Raw genomic sequence first — 15,271 nt, forward strand, 5'->3', positions numbered from 1 at the left:
TTAATTTAAATCTTTGTCTAAGAAATTATATGCCTAATAGTAAATAATTAAATTGCTTCCTCATAGAGGAAGGATAGTATTAGCAAAATTTTCAATTGTGATTTTTTGACATATTTATAAATCTTTTTTCGTTATACCTAATCTTTTAGTACTTTATGTACGAATGGGCACTGCCCGTATAAATGTTCTAAATAAATAAAAAAAAAATTTCGACATATTTTGACCTCCGAAGTCCAAAAAACGGATTTTAAAAATTTGTCCCGATGTGTGTGTGTACTAACATTACATTTGCCTCAATATCTCAGAACGAGAAAGAGATAAAGGCCTCAATTTTTTTTAAATTGTAGGTCTTCCCGGGGGAGATAAAATGAGAGTATTTTCATCCCGATTCATAAAGTTTAACTATATTTTTTTTGCATTTTTCATATGTAAAAAAACGTTTTTTGTCCATAACTTAAAAAAAATGTTAGGGCACCTATAAATGTTTTTTTTAGTTTTGTAGAGTTTTTTCAGACGCATCTTTTGAGCCTTCATTGAACATTTTTCGTTTATATTAGCCAAAGATATTAAAGTTTTAAAAATCTAAATTTTTCAAAAATAACACTTTTTTGAAAATTTTGTTGAAAAATATAAAAGAAACTTTAAAAGTTTCATTACCAACTTGTAGAGCATTAAAAAAGGCTTCGATTGACCTATTTTTGAACCTGATTCGGTCAAAAATTATCGAATTATTGGTATTTGAAAAATCAAAAATTGTGGAAAATATAATTTTGTCAACATTCTTGTTTATGATTGTGTAATTATTAAACTATTATAACCATCTTATAGAATATATAAAAATATATTTTTTGGACCAAGATTTAATGATTTTTAACTCTTTTATAAAAATTAATTCTTATATTTCAATTATTATTATTTCTATGAGGAAGCAAAGTGTTCATGAAATGAACATTAAAATTATAAAAATGTACCACTTGGCAGCGGTTTTTTCCCCTTGATATATTTGTTGGATATCCAATTGGTGCCAACCAGGATCATTTTCGTCAACATTTATCCAATTATTAAGATTATTTAACGAACATTGTTTTAATCCTGGAATTCGTTGTAAAAGAGGTAAAAGTTCATTTGAAGTAACTCCGCATTCCAAGGTTATGTGGGGTTGGTATAACAAAAAAAAGAAAAGGAAAGATAAAATAAGTAAAATAATAAAATTTAATAAACTGGCGACCTACTGCCAGCCCCGACCCACTAAAACCCGTAACCCTTCTTTTGGAGCCCTTTATCCACCCTCGGAACTGTCGCAAGACTTTAGCCTTCGAGGGTGGCGCTCCGACTCTGTCGCTCATGCGACTCTGTTCTCTCTCTGCGGTTCTTCTGCGTCAATAGTTAAAATCAAAAACCATTCCAATGTCAAAGAATAAAGGAACAAATGTTAAAAAGCATTAAAAAGATTAAAAGGCTAAAAGATAAAATTGTAAACGTACATAAAAACAAAATTTGTTTTTATGTCCGTTTAATAGATTAATATTTAATATTAATCTATTAAAAATAAAATGTAAAAAGGACAGTATAAAAACTACAAAAAATAATCAAAGTAAATAAAATAAACAATTAAAAACTATTCGCTCCTTTTAACACTTCTCATTTACTTTTAGTCCTTGCAAGAGTCTTTTTCGCCTCCTCAAGGGCCGACCTGAAGACTCCGCATCCTCCGCTGCCTGCAATATGGGTGGTTGACACCTTATTGCCAAACTTTTCAGTGCACAAAAAGCAGCTTGCGTTCTTTTTGCAGTTGGAGAACCTGTGACCGGCCTCACCGCACTTAAAGCACGCAGCCGATCTGTCCTCCTTCTGACATTTGGCTCCAATATGGCCGTATCCCAGGCATCGATGACACCGGACGACCATTACTCTTCTTCTGATTGGGCAACACATAAAACCAATTTTTACGTGTCCCAATTTCTTCAGCCTGTTCGCCTCTTCCAGATTGGTGACTACAACCGCGAGCTTCATCCCTCGGCGGTTGGGTCCTAAGACCGTCACTCTCCTGTTTCCTGGCTTACCCATTGCTTCAGACAACACTTGTTGCACCTCAGCTTCTTGGGTAAGGCAATCCAAATCACGGATCTCGAGTGTAACTCTTCGATCCAATGACTGCACCTTACCCATGCTTCCAACCGCTTTGGTGACCTCGGCGGTGAAAGCGTCCTTGTCGGAGTCTCCTCTGAACTTAATCAGAAGGTCCCCCTTGTTTGTAGCTTTTGCTGCTACTATTCTCGTATGGCTGTCCTCCGGGTTAACCTCTTTGCGAAGCTTACCTAGAACGTCAGCATACGTCAATCCTTGACCGACTCGGATTAGAACTGTGGATCTTTTTGACCCAATTCTTTCCAATTGAGGAATCTTTGGATCTGGTACTTCCGTTTCCATTGGAGGAGCTTCCTCCTTCTTCCTCTTATCGGTTTTGGTTTGAGTCTCTTCTGGACTGTCACCCTCTCTCTTCCGTTTCTGAGCATCTCTTATGATGCTTTTGAGATTACGCCTATATGAACGCTCTCTCTCTTCCTTACGGTCCTTGCGGTTACACTCGGCACCGCTCAGAACGCATGCCAAATCGACGTCCGACTCATCGGCCGCGACATGCTTTGCTTTTGCTTCCTTCAGCAGGACTTCGATGACTTTAAGTCCATCTTTTACCGTCTTCTTGACACCCCTCTGAATGTCGCAAGACTCCATCATCTTTGCGACCTCCAAATCTAATTTGTCGAGACAAGTCGCCTCCTCCTTTCTGAGCCGCAAGCATATCTCGCGACTCTCTTCTATTGCCTCGTCGTCCACTTCCGAGTGGATAGCGCTGCGTACGGTCTTTCCGCTACTGCAACTTGACACACTCAGAAGGCTCGACGCGCTTCCTTTTCTCCTTCTTTATTTTTCCACGATGTTCTGTGGTTCTAACCTTTCCACGATCACACGTGGTACTGCAAGAAATTGTGCGCCCCCACAATCCGCGCGCACTTGAGCATCAGTCCTGGGACCGATGGTGAGATTTCCCGTTTCCGGCCTGCTCACATGGGGTACCTTCTCTGAATTTTCTGAATCCATTTTTTCTTGCTGTTTAGTTGCCCTTTAGTGAAAAGCCCCGCCACCACGACAAGGTCTACCGAACATATCCATGATGCCAGTCGTGTCTGGCAGCGAACCCACTTCTCCCAACTCATCAATGAAATCAATCATGTATCAATCACTTGTATTTAAGTTCATTACGAAATTTGAAATATTAATTATTTATAGGTAAAAAATTTTAAAAATTTAAAAAAAAAAAAAAAAATTTTTTAAATTTTAAATTTTAAAAATAAAATAAGATTGCTAAAATATTGGTTAACATTTAATATAATAGTTTTACATAACGAAAACTAAATATTTCTTAATTAATAATATTAAAAAAAATTAAATTAAATTAATTTATTATAAATATTAAATTATTATTATCATTATTAAAATAAATTAAATTAAATTTATTTATTATAAATTTATAATTTTTAATAAATAATTATAAATAATTAATAAATTTTTTAAATTTATAATATAAATTGAAAATGGGTTTTCGAGAGTTCAGGGAGCTTATGCTGTGAGCCGGCTCTGGCGAAGTCGATTTTTAGCAATGAAGAGGGTACAGAAAAGTGGGGAAAGTGACACTTATCGGGTCTCGAACGATGACACTTTGTGAGTCGTGACAATTACTGAAAACGACACTTGGCGAGACCTGACTGTAGCACTTTTGACAATTTCGCCATTTCGGAGATATTGACACCTGGCCGGTTTGCCCGACTCTCCTCTAAATATAATAAATAAAAAAATTTATTTAAATAAAAATACTTCTTCTATGAGGAAGCAAAAGATTTTTCGAAAATTAAAAGTATTTTCAAGTGTCAGGAAATAATTTCCAGAATTAGGATTGAAAAAAAAGATTTTTTACACTTCAGCCTTATACTGTTATTCTATCAATCAGATGTTAACAAGGTTAAAGTTCACAAACAGCCATTACTTGATGTTCATATATAACAATTCAGTAAAATAGATATACCTACAGGAGGAATTTCTCTGAAATAAAATGCGTCGATATCGGGAATTCTCATCTAACTATTAATCAAAGTGTATAGAGGGAAGGATAAAATACGCACTCCTTGCAAGAGTTAGATTTAGAATAAAAGACTTATTGGCTGAATGAGTGCAAGTTGACGTTTGTGGAAGAATATCTCTTTTCTCTCTCTCTCTCTCTCTCTCTCTCTCTCTCTCTCTCTACTCTTATCGAGTGTATGTAACATCAAGAGTAATGCGAATTCCAGACCGTGTTCGATATATTATTCAAGTTTCTATATCGTACATGTATAGAGAAGAAGTAGAGGAAGAAGAAAAGAAGAAGAAGGAAAAAAAAGACACTTCGGAAGGTCGTTCTGTTTCACTTGGGGGTGTATTGCGGTGTATACACTCCTAACCCAGATGATATCGCGACTAGATATACAACGCAAGACTTTATGGCACATTATAGGTATATATACTTGTATGTATTTATACGGGGTGTAATTCATGATGAAAGCACATTTTACGATCGTGCCCGGTCTTATATTTTAAGATGAGCGCCATTGGCAAGGAGAGACCCTCTCTCTCTCTTTCTTTAGACAGACGATTTTCTTTATTTCGCTTTCTTTCCCCTATGAAAAACATTTATATTTATTTATTTTGCTCTCTACTTTTATTAAATTTGAATTTCGCGCCAATGAGTTTAATGCTATGACGCCTCTGACAGAGGGCGAGCATTTGAAAAGTGTTCAATGACTTTAATACTATGACGCTTCCAACAGAGGGCGAACATTTGAAAAGTGTATTCTATATACATAGGTATTTATCAAAAATTGTTTATTATTTTTAATTAATTTAAAAATAAAAAAGCAAACACTACGTCACACATCACTTTCATAATTTTGTTCAAAATAGAATATTTTATTTTTAGAAAAAAATTGAGAGAAACTATAGAGATATTCCTGTGGAATATTGAGGAAATATTCCGGTGGAAAACTGAAAAAGTTTAAAATGGATATTCCAGTGAAAAATAAATAAATATTTACCTACAACTAGTCAAGTTATCAAATAAATTATTTGATGCAATTAATAAATTTTATTCGAATTATCAATAAAATTGTATTGAAAATAATTTTTTTTCAATACAAAAATTGTATCACTCTTTCCTCTCGTATTACTTCTTATCTCCAATCATCGATAAAAAATTAAAAAAGAACAGATTTTTATACACATTTATATAACAGCAAAAGTGTCAATATAACTGTCACCATCGTTTTTTGTATCGACAAATTTCTGTTTTAATTTTTTTTTCTTTGTACTCAGGAATGATCGTATCTGAATAAAACCCTTTTTATTTTGTATATAGTACATATATACACTTTTTATGAGCAAAAGTGGTCTTAAAAAGATCGTAAAAATTTTCGGTTACACATACAACTGAAAAAGTTGTCTTTTATTGACATTTCCCGTCGACAGTAGTAGTACATTATATATTCTCTCTTTTCATTTCCCTAACGAAATTCAATTATGCAAGTACAAGCTGAACAAAACCTTTTTACAACTTATTAAATGTCATTATTTTTTTATAGTTCATAAACAGACGTTTTGATTTCTTTTTTTCTTTCGTTGCTTTATTATTATTGACAATTACGTCTTCTTTTAATTTTCGATTTCCAATTATATTTTTCGTTATTTATTAATAAAATGTTACATAATAATAAAAACGTTTTTGTTAAAAGCGTTTTTTAATAATCCTTAATATGAAACGAGTAGATATGTAAATTAGGTAAAGAGAGACATTTTTATTTATATTGCCTTTAGAGAAAGAGAGAAACCAGAGCCGGCGTTACTGGCGCCGCACAGTGGGACAAAACTGCAATTTACTGTTCATAATAGTCTAGAGCCTTAATTTTTAACCGATTTTACTGAACTTTGTTTTAAATGAAAGATTATTAAATTTGGAAGAGATTTGTCAAGGCTAAATTTTAAATTTCAATTTGTTTATATTTATATTTTTATTGCAAACTTTAACAAAAGCATTTATTTTTAAGAAAAAATTATCTCCAGCATCTATAATCGAATGGCACGTGCTAAAAACTTTTTAGAAACACCTAGACTACTCTGTAAATTGTAAAAAATTTGTACAGGTAAATAATCGAATGTTATAAACAATTTATATTAACAAATAATTAAGTTTACAACAAATTGTTAATGTGCACAAACGCTTTGATAGATTTTGATGAAATTGTATACTTAAGGGTTTTTGGGGTCGCTGATTACCAATCCAATGTTATTTTTTCAAAATTCAAAATTACATATAATAACATTAATTACATATAATAACTTAGTAACAAATTCAATATAGCGGACATGCGCAGAAGTGCAATTTAGAAGTGATTGTTGCGCAGTAGTCTACTTTAGTAGTTATTGCTGCGCAGTAATGTACTACCACACTTAGACATGCGCAGTAGTCTAATTTAGTATTAATTGATGCGCAGGAGTGTAATGTAGAATTAATTGATGCGCAGTAGTCTAATTTAGTATTAATTGATGCGCAGTAATGTAATTTAGTATTAATTGATGCGCAATAGTCTAGTTTAGTATTAATTGCTGCGCAATAGTGCAATTTACTATTTATTGCTGTGCAGTATATTAGACCTACATACGGCGCAGCAATAAATACAAAATTACACTATTGCGCAGCAATTTATACTAGATTAGACTACTGCGCAGCAATAAATACCAAGTTACACTACTGCGCATGTCCAAGTGTAGTGGTAGGCTACTGCGCAGCAATAAGTACTAATTTGCACTACTGCGCATTTCCAAGTGTGGGGCACTTCTGCGCATGTCCGCCATATTGAATTTGTTACTAAGTTACCTAAGTTATTAAATGTAATGTAATTACATAAATTACGTAAGACATTTAGGGGGTATGAGGGTCTGCAAATTCTTACGAACAATAAAAAATGGCGCTAATGTATGTAAAATATCTAACATGAGGGGGGGGGGTAAATTAAAAAAAAATTATCTTATGTAATTTATGGATGGCCCCCAATATTATTTTGTAATTTTGTATAATATGATTGTCCATATGTCATTTAATTGATTCGGCTATTTATGTACTGCGACACGATACTTTTCTTCTGTGACGGTCCCTGGTTTAGAGTAATAATATTTTTTAAATTTGCTAATAAATTTAATATATATTGATAGATTTAAACATACTTTAAAGTGTACAAATTAATCACAATTTGTAAAGAATTATTACTTTTATATTATTTAGTATCAAAATAAGTATAAACACTGAGAGAAATGGATAGTCAGATTTTGATGTTAAAAAGATGATGTTACACGATACTATCATTATGCTACTGCCAACCATCACAGATGCTAAAAAAAATATAGTTATGCTACCCCGTACTACCAAGATGTTACTCCTGATGATATTGATGGTAACGGTGACTATCTAGATAGCTGTCTGTATACGTAGCATTAAAGATGGTCACCCTTACCACAATTATGTTACCTACTACTATAAATTTCTCTCCGTGAATGAATAAAATTGTCAAAACAAGACTATAAAAATTTTCAGTAAATTTTATAACCTTTATTAAAAAACGTATATAAAATCAATTTAAAAATTAACGTATAAAACATAATTTAAATTTGATTTTTATCATATTATCGACGCGATTTTGTATTCTTAAAAATGTGACGTCATATTTGCAATCAGCGACCCAAAAAAAACCCGAGTAACAGTTTTTAGACAAATAATTATATCGATTTTCAAAAAAAGCATCCGCCATATTGGATCCGCCATTTTGAATTTTGAAAAACCAACATTGGATTCGTGATCAGCGACCCCAAAAACCCTTAAGTATACAATTTTATCAAAATCTATCAAAGCGTTTGTTCACATTAACAATTTGTTGTAAACTTAATTATTTGTTAATATAAATTGTTTATAACATTCGAATATTTAGCTGTACAAATTTTTTACAATTTACAGAGTAGTCTAGGTGTGTTTCTAAAAAGTTTTTAGCACGTGCCATTCGATTATAGAGGCTGGAGATAACTTTTTCTTAAAAATAAATGCTTTTGTTAATCTTTGCAATAAAAATATAAATATAAACAAATTAAAATTTAAAATTCGGCCTCGACAAATCTCTTCCAAATTTAATAATCTTTCATTTAAAATAAAGTTCAGTAAAATCGGTTAAAAAATGAAGGCTCTAGACTATTATATGAATAGTAAATTGCAGTTTGGTCCCACTGTGCGCCGCTACCCAGACGTTACCTTTTGTGTTTCAATTATAAAAGTATATACATATGTCGTAGGCAAATAGAAGAATCCGTCATTTAGCTAAACGCCTAGACAGTTAGCTTATCGGCGCCGAATAGACGAACGAGCTTCAATATTACTATCATTCGTCTATTCGCCTCAAGGGATCAGGCAATTAGCTATCTGGCTAGGCATTTAGCTATTCGACAAACGCAGTTTAGGCCAATAGAAGAAAATTATATATTTAATGAAATTTTCATATATTGAAATATTGGAACGCTTTATTTACAAGTTTTTCCATTGCTATAAAATTAAAATAGGGGAGACTGGGGTAAACCCGCTCACTTTTTTTCAGATCGGCTAAAATCTAGGAAATTATTCTCTAAATCCAAGTTAATTTATATCATTTGAAAGCTTATGATTTCTACTAAAAAAATTAAAAAGAGTTTTTGATTTATATTTTTTAGTTTTACTTAGAGAAACTTTTTAATAAACATATACCAAATTTCGAAATCACAATTTTTCAGGGTAAACCCGCTCACCTTATCTTTTCAAGACGGAAGAGTTTTATTTTTTAAATATTAAAGTTCGTCTTATTCCCGTCTTAAGTATGAATTATTATTGATAATTTATGAGTTTTATAAACAATTCTATAAACAACAAATTGGTTTAATAAATAATGAACATAGATTTCATGAATTACAACTATGGATTTAAATAGTGTTATATTTTATTAAGAGAAAGTGAAATGTAGTTACAATTTTGGTTTTAATAAGTCAGAAATTGTGTTATTGTTGAAATATAATACGTGAAATTATTTTATTCTAAATTTTAAATTTAAAACTAAGTGAGCGGCTTTACCCCGACTTCACGTGAGCGACTTTACCCCGAGTGTATTCCTCACATTTCAGAATAAATTTAATTAAATCTTTTTAAAATAAGACAAAACTATATATGTACTTCGAAGAAGGACATCCAATAGCAACAAAAAAAATTTGCCAGATAAATTAAGACTCAAAAATAATGATCGAAAAACTTAAAAATCCAAAATACGTTTTTTTCTGACACCTCTAAAAACATTTGATCGTCTCTGATTCTATGTTGAGTTCATGAAACTAAACGAAAGTTGGTTAATGTAAGTTGAATGTCAAGTACTATTCACAGTACCAATATCTTCATCTTAAGTTGAGTTCATGGCGTAAAATCGCTAGTGAGCGGGTTTACCCTGTGAGCGGGTTTACCCCAGTCTCCCCTACTTATTGATTATAATTTATTACAATTATTATTATTAAAATTATTTATATTATTATTATTTTTCTGTTACTATTCTTTCTAATTATTATTATTCCTAATTAAATTAATTATAACTGTGAGCAGCAGCAAAACAGTCTATCAGAGTGGAGGGCAGGGATTTAGGAAATGTAATAAATAAAAACGACCACAAACGGAATTTTTAAATTAATAATTATTCAAATATTTTCTTTTAAAAGAGTGAACAATTTTGTGTAATCAGTGTAAGTTTTATTAATTTATTGTAAACGGCTTTTGAGTTAATTTTTTTAAAATGTTGTAATACTTTGTTAATAAAAAAATAACAAACATTTTAAATTTCAAAAAAACGGTTGAAAGTGTTTTTTTTGTTGTGAACTACAGATTTTTATAAAAGTTTTAATATTTTAGAAAATCAATTAAATTTTTTTAACACAGTTGAGCTGGTCTGACCCTATAGCAATGGAAAAACTTGTAAATAAAGTGTTCCAATATTTCAATATATGAAAATTTCATTAAATATATAATTTTCTTCTATTGGCCTAAACTGCGTTTGTCGAATAGCTAAATGCCTACCCAGATAGATAATTGCCTGATCCCTTGAGGCGAATAGACGAATGATAGTAATATTGAAGCTCGTTCGTCTATTCTGCGCCGATAAGCTAACTGTCTAGGCGTTTAGCTAAATGACGGATTCTTCTATTTGCCTACGACATATATATATACTTTTATCTATAGTTTTCCTTGCGATAAAGGAAGAATAAAAATATTGTTACGTGGGTCCCTCATTTACAAAGGCTATTGTTCAAGGGTTCGTATTGTGGTAATCCTTCGTAGGGTCTAATACAGGTCTAATATATATATATATATATATATATATATATATATATATATATATATATATTAGGGTGACCGTTATTTTGCGAAAGTTGGAATTTCTTAGTTCGCCGGGCAGAATTTGCTTTAGAATGTGAAAAAAATGAGCTATGCAAAAAAACAGCCCAATTGATCAATATTAACCCGTGCCACCGAAGGGTTAAAGTTTAAATGGGGTTTAACATAGGATGTCAATCTTTTTAAAATGACAGTTTTCGTGTGAATTTAGACAGTTTTTGTGTTTAGTTTAGTAAATCAAACAAAATTTTGCTCATATAAAAGTATTTTAAGAACAATAAAGTCAAACTAAATAGCAATATGTAATATTGACAGTTGACAGCTGTCAATTAAACTGTCAAACTTTTAAAAACGAGAGTTTTTGACAGTTTTTATATTAAATTACTTAGATAAAAATATTTTCAGAGTATTGAGGTAAACCTTAATAGAATTATGTAAGTTTGACAGTTGACAACTGTCAATTAAGATGTCAAACTTTTAAAACGGAGACTTTTTACATTAAATTACTTGTATACAAGTGTTTTTAAGCACACAATCTTTTAAACATAAACTTATTATAAGCTAATATACTTATATCTTAAACTTATAAGATTATATACGATAACAAAAAAGCTCCTTCTCAAAAGCCTGTCAGCTTAATTGACAGCTGTCAACTGTGAAGAATTCATATTGCTAATATAATTAACCTCAGTGTGCTTTAAAACACTTGTATACAAGTAATTTAATGTAAAAAGTCTCCGTTTTAAAAGTTTGACATCTTAATTGACAGTTGTCAACTGTCAAACTTACATAATTCTATTAAGGTTTACCTCAATACCCTGAAAATATTTTTATCTAAGTAATTTAATATAAAAATTGTCAAAAACTCTCGTTTTTAAAAGTTTGACAGTTTAATTGACAGCTATCAACTGTCAATATTACATATTGCTATTTAGTTTTACTTTATTGTTCTTAAAATACTTTTATATGAGCAAAATTTTGTTTGATTTACTAAACTAAACACAAAAACTGTCTAAATTCACACGAAAACTGTCATTTTAAAAAGATTGACAGCTTTTTTGACAGCTGGAAGCTGTCAAAACTTTTTTTTGACATCTGATTCGTGTTCAGCACATCCAAAACCATAAATATATATGTCGACAAGGCAAAAGATTAATTAAAAAAAAAGTTCTCATACAAAATGTAAAAAAGTGCACTAATCCTATGTTAAACCCCATTTAAACTTTAACCCTTCGGTGGCACGGGTTAATATTGATCAATTGGGCTGTTTTTTTGCATAGCTCATTTTTTTCACATTCTAAAGCAAATTCTGCCCGGCGAACTAAGAAATTCCAACTTTCGCAAAATAACGGTCACCCTAATATATATATATATATATATATATAAAATTTTTACAAATGAGAATGATATTAGGTAGAAGTCAGGAATTAAAATAAGTTGTACGGTTTAAGGAGTTAATAAATAATAAGATTCTAATTATTATTGTGTAGTGGAAAAAATTAAATAACATAATATTACTTAAAAATGATAATTATGAATTATTTAATTTATATTAATTTAAAAAGTAGTTTTTAAAAATTTTAAAATAATAAATTAAATTAAAATTTGAAGTTTATTTCATTTTTTTATTATTTTCCAGCAAAACATTTTTAAAAAAAAGGAAATACTAAAGTAACTTATAAATATAAAAGAAAAAGAAAAAAATTTAATAATAATAAAGTTAAAAAATTCTTATTTTGTTAGAAAATTCTTAATTAAAAATATATATACATATATATATATATATATATATATATATATATATATATATATATATATGTTTTAATAAATTGTTTTAAAAGAAAAAAAATCAAAATTGAAATATGATACCTTTGTTTTCGCTGATTTGAACTCTTGACGATTTCTTTTTTTATTAATTTTCTCATTTTCCTTTTGATAAATCTGAACAACACCATCAACATCTTCGTCGTCGATTATATTGTTTCTTCTAAATTTCCTTTTCTTAACGTGCTTTTCGAAATTATTTTCATTTTCTAAATTTTCACTACTGTCTGATCCGGTATCTGTATTTACAACTTTTCGTTTCGATTTATTACTTTTCCTCTTCCGTTCTTTTGTCAATTTGATCTTTTCCAAATGGGAAACCTTAGTATAATCATTATTTAATGATTTATATTTTTTTCCGAACGTTCAATTCCTATTACAGGTTTTTTTGGATTCGGCTCTACGATTGGAATTAGGGTCACTAGTTTATTCTCCGACAAATTTTCAGCTTGATTTGCAGCATTTAAATTTAATTTCAATAGCGGTTCTTTGCAGTCTTAATATACGTACTCTGCAATATAATCACGTTTCCTAAAAAAAATAAAATTCTTGTTTGTAATAATTTAACAATTTTTTTAATTAAATATAATTTTAATAAAATATAGATGAATACTTACAATTGCCTGTTAACGATTGTAATAATACTTATCGTAAGTATCTTTCGATAAATTAAATAACCAATTCGCGAATTGGGTAGCCTGTAGGTGAATAAAATTTATTTAATAACATAACGGGACATGCCCTTTCGTACATTACGTACTTCCTAATTCTAAGAGTTACATTTGTAACATATAAAAACAGATACATTATGAAGGTTGGCGCTTCAAAAGTTTAAGTTCGGTATAGATGTAAATACCGTTGTAGTATAATAATGAAAATGAAGTAATATAATTAGATAATATAATTAGATACACTCAGAAAAAAATTTGTTCGAAACAACCAAATTTTGGTTGAATCAACCAAATAAATGCATTGCTATACAGTCAACCAAACATTTGTTTGATTCAACCAAAAAATTTCTTCCAATACGTTTATTTGTATTAACCAAATGCTTATTACACTTAACTAAAAAATTTTATTTAATATATGTAACTAAAAAATTTGTTTATTTCAAGAGAAAATATTTGTTTGATTCAAATAAATAGTTTTAGTAAACGTATTTGGTTCATTTAAATAAATATTTTTGTTTACTTAATTTTGTTATTTACCTTCCTCCAACAATATCCGAATTTCCTAACTTAATACTTTCCAGCACATATCATTGGCTAATTTATAATTTATTATATAATTATTGATATTTTAAAATTATACATATAATAAATCATAAATTAACCAATAACATGTATACTAGAAAACATTAAATTAGGAAACCCAAACATTACTAGAGGAAAACAAATAACAATTAAGTAAAATATTATATATGTATTTCTTCATATAAACAAAATTACTTAATTATAAAAAAACATTTGAAATATTACATTAAACATATTATAATTATGATTTTTATACGTGCACTCAGAAAAAAATTTATTCGAAACAACAAACTGAAAACTTCACAAAACCTTTTTGTAAATATTCTTCTCACTGGTACAAATTATAAATATGCAGTAAGTCAATGAACACAATGTATTTAATATTTATTTAACCGACACTTATAATTTTTTTTCTTTGATTTACCGATTTAACAAATAAATTTGACGCGAACGCGGACTGTAGACAAGTGAGATCGTCATTTTTAAATTCACACATGTACTTTTTGAGACAAGCAAATATGTTTGTTTGACTCAAATTGTAAATCGACTTGGCTCTTGTTTTTTGATTCGTGTAATAACTGTCAAAAAATCATTTATTATTGTAACAAACTATAATTAAAAAATGTTATTATTATAAATTTTATTTAATTATATTAATATAAATTAATTTATTATAAATTTTATATAAGGGGAAATCTCACGAAATGGGGACTTTTTGATGTAAAAAAATTTATTTTTCAAATTAGTGGCACATTTTTTTTACCATAAATTATTATTCTTCGACTAAATAGAAGTATATTTTAACCGGCGTAATTCATATTTATTAATTGCTACTTTATTTAAACTATTTTTTTCATATTTATGGTTATGAGTGCAGGTAAAACGTATTTATCTTCAAGAATTTATTATATTTTACAACCCTTCAAAAAACATTTTCCTTTATCTACCTAAACATACATTTATCAAAAATCTACACGCGATATAGTTCAAATATATTTTTTCCTAAAATGGCACTATAATTGACTAAGTAACATTATCTCGTACAAAAATTATTCAATATCAACCACAAATATTATTTTTAGGGGTAAGCATTTTGCACACATATTAATTAACACTAAACCAAGATATTACACTCATAATCGCGATATAGTATTAGCAAATGTATAAAAATGTGGGTTAGCAATATGGAAGCTTTTTGTGGCACATATATCTCAGAACCCAATTTGTCCCCATTTCGTGAGATTTCCCCATAAAACATTTAATTATTTTTTCTTTTTTTTAATTTATTTTATTATTTCTTCCAGGAATACATTTTTTTATTCAATCAATTAAATAATAGATTTCACAATTTTTCCAGGAATACATTTTGTTACTTATAAAAATTAAAAAATTAATTTTTAGTATTTTGTGAAAAATATATATTTTTTTAAAATTTATTTAAAAAAATGAAATAATTGATATTTAAATTCATCTAGGAATACATTTTTTTAAAAATATTTATTTAAACAAATTAATTATTTGCTTTTTCAATATAAAAAAGAAAAATTGTTATAAAAATTAAATTTTTAATTGTTTTTAAAACTAATTAATTATACTTATAAGACATTTAAAAAAAAATATTAAGATAAAGTATAATTAAAAAATTTTATTATTATAAACTTTTTAT

The 15,271-nt window shown here is 29.1% G+C and overlaps 1 protein-coding gene across 1 annotated transcript in view; it reads right to left on the minus strand.

The window, feature by feature from the left end:
• The window catches only part of LOC122503436 (L-lactate dehydrogenase A chain-like), a 208,507-nt gene extending 196,067 nt beyond the window's left edge, over nt 1-12,440 (minus strand). The window contains exon 1 of the mRNA XM_043613978.1: nt 12,398-12,440. The gene's annotated coding sequence lies outside the window, so the exon portion shown is untranslated. The remainder of the gene's footprint in view (nt 1-12,397) is intronic.
• Nucleotides 12,441-15,271: the final 2,831 nt, after the last annotated feature.

The sequence above is a fragment of the Leptopilina heterotoma genome, unplaced genomic scaffold (genome assembly GCF_015476425.1).
Source record: "Leptopilina heterotoma isolate Lh14 unplaced genomic scaffold, ASM1547642v1 Lhet_262, whole genome shotgun sequence".
Classification (NCBI taxonomy): Eukaryota; Metazoa; Arthropoda; class Insecta; order Hymenoptera; family Figitidae; genus Leptopilina; species Leptopilina heterotoma.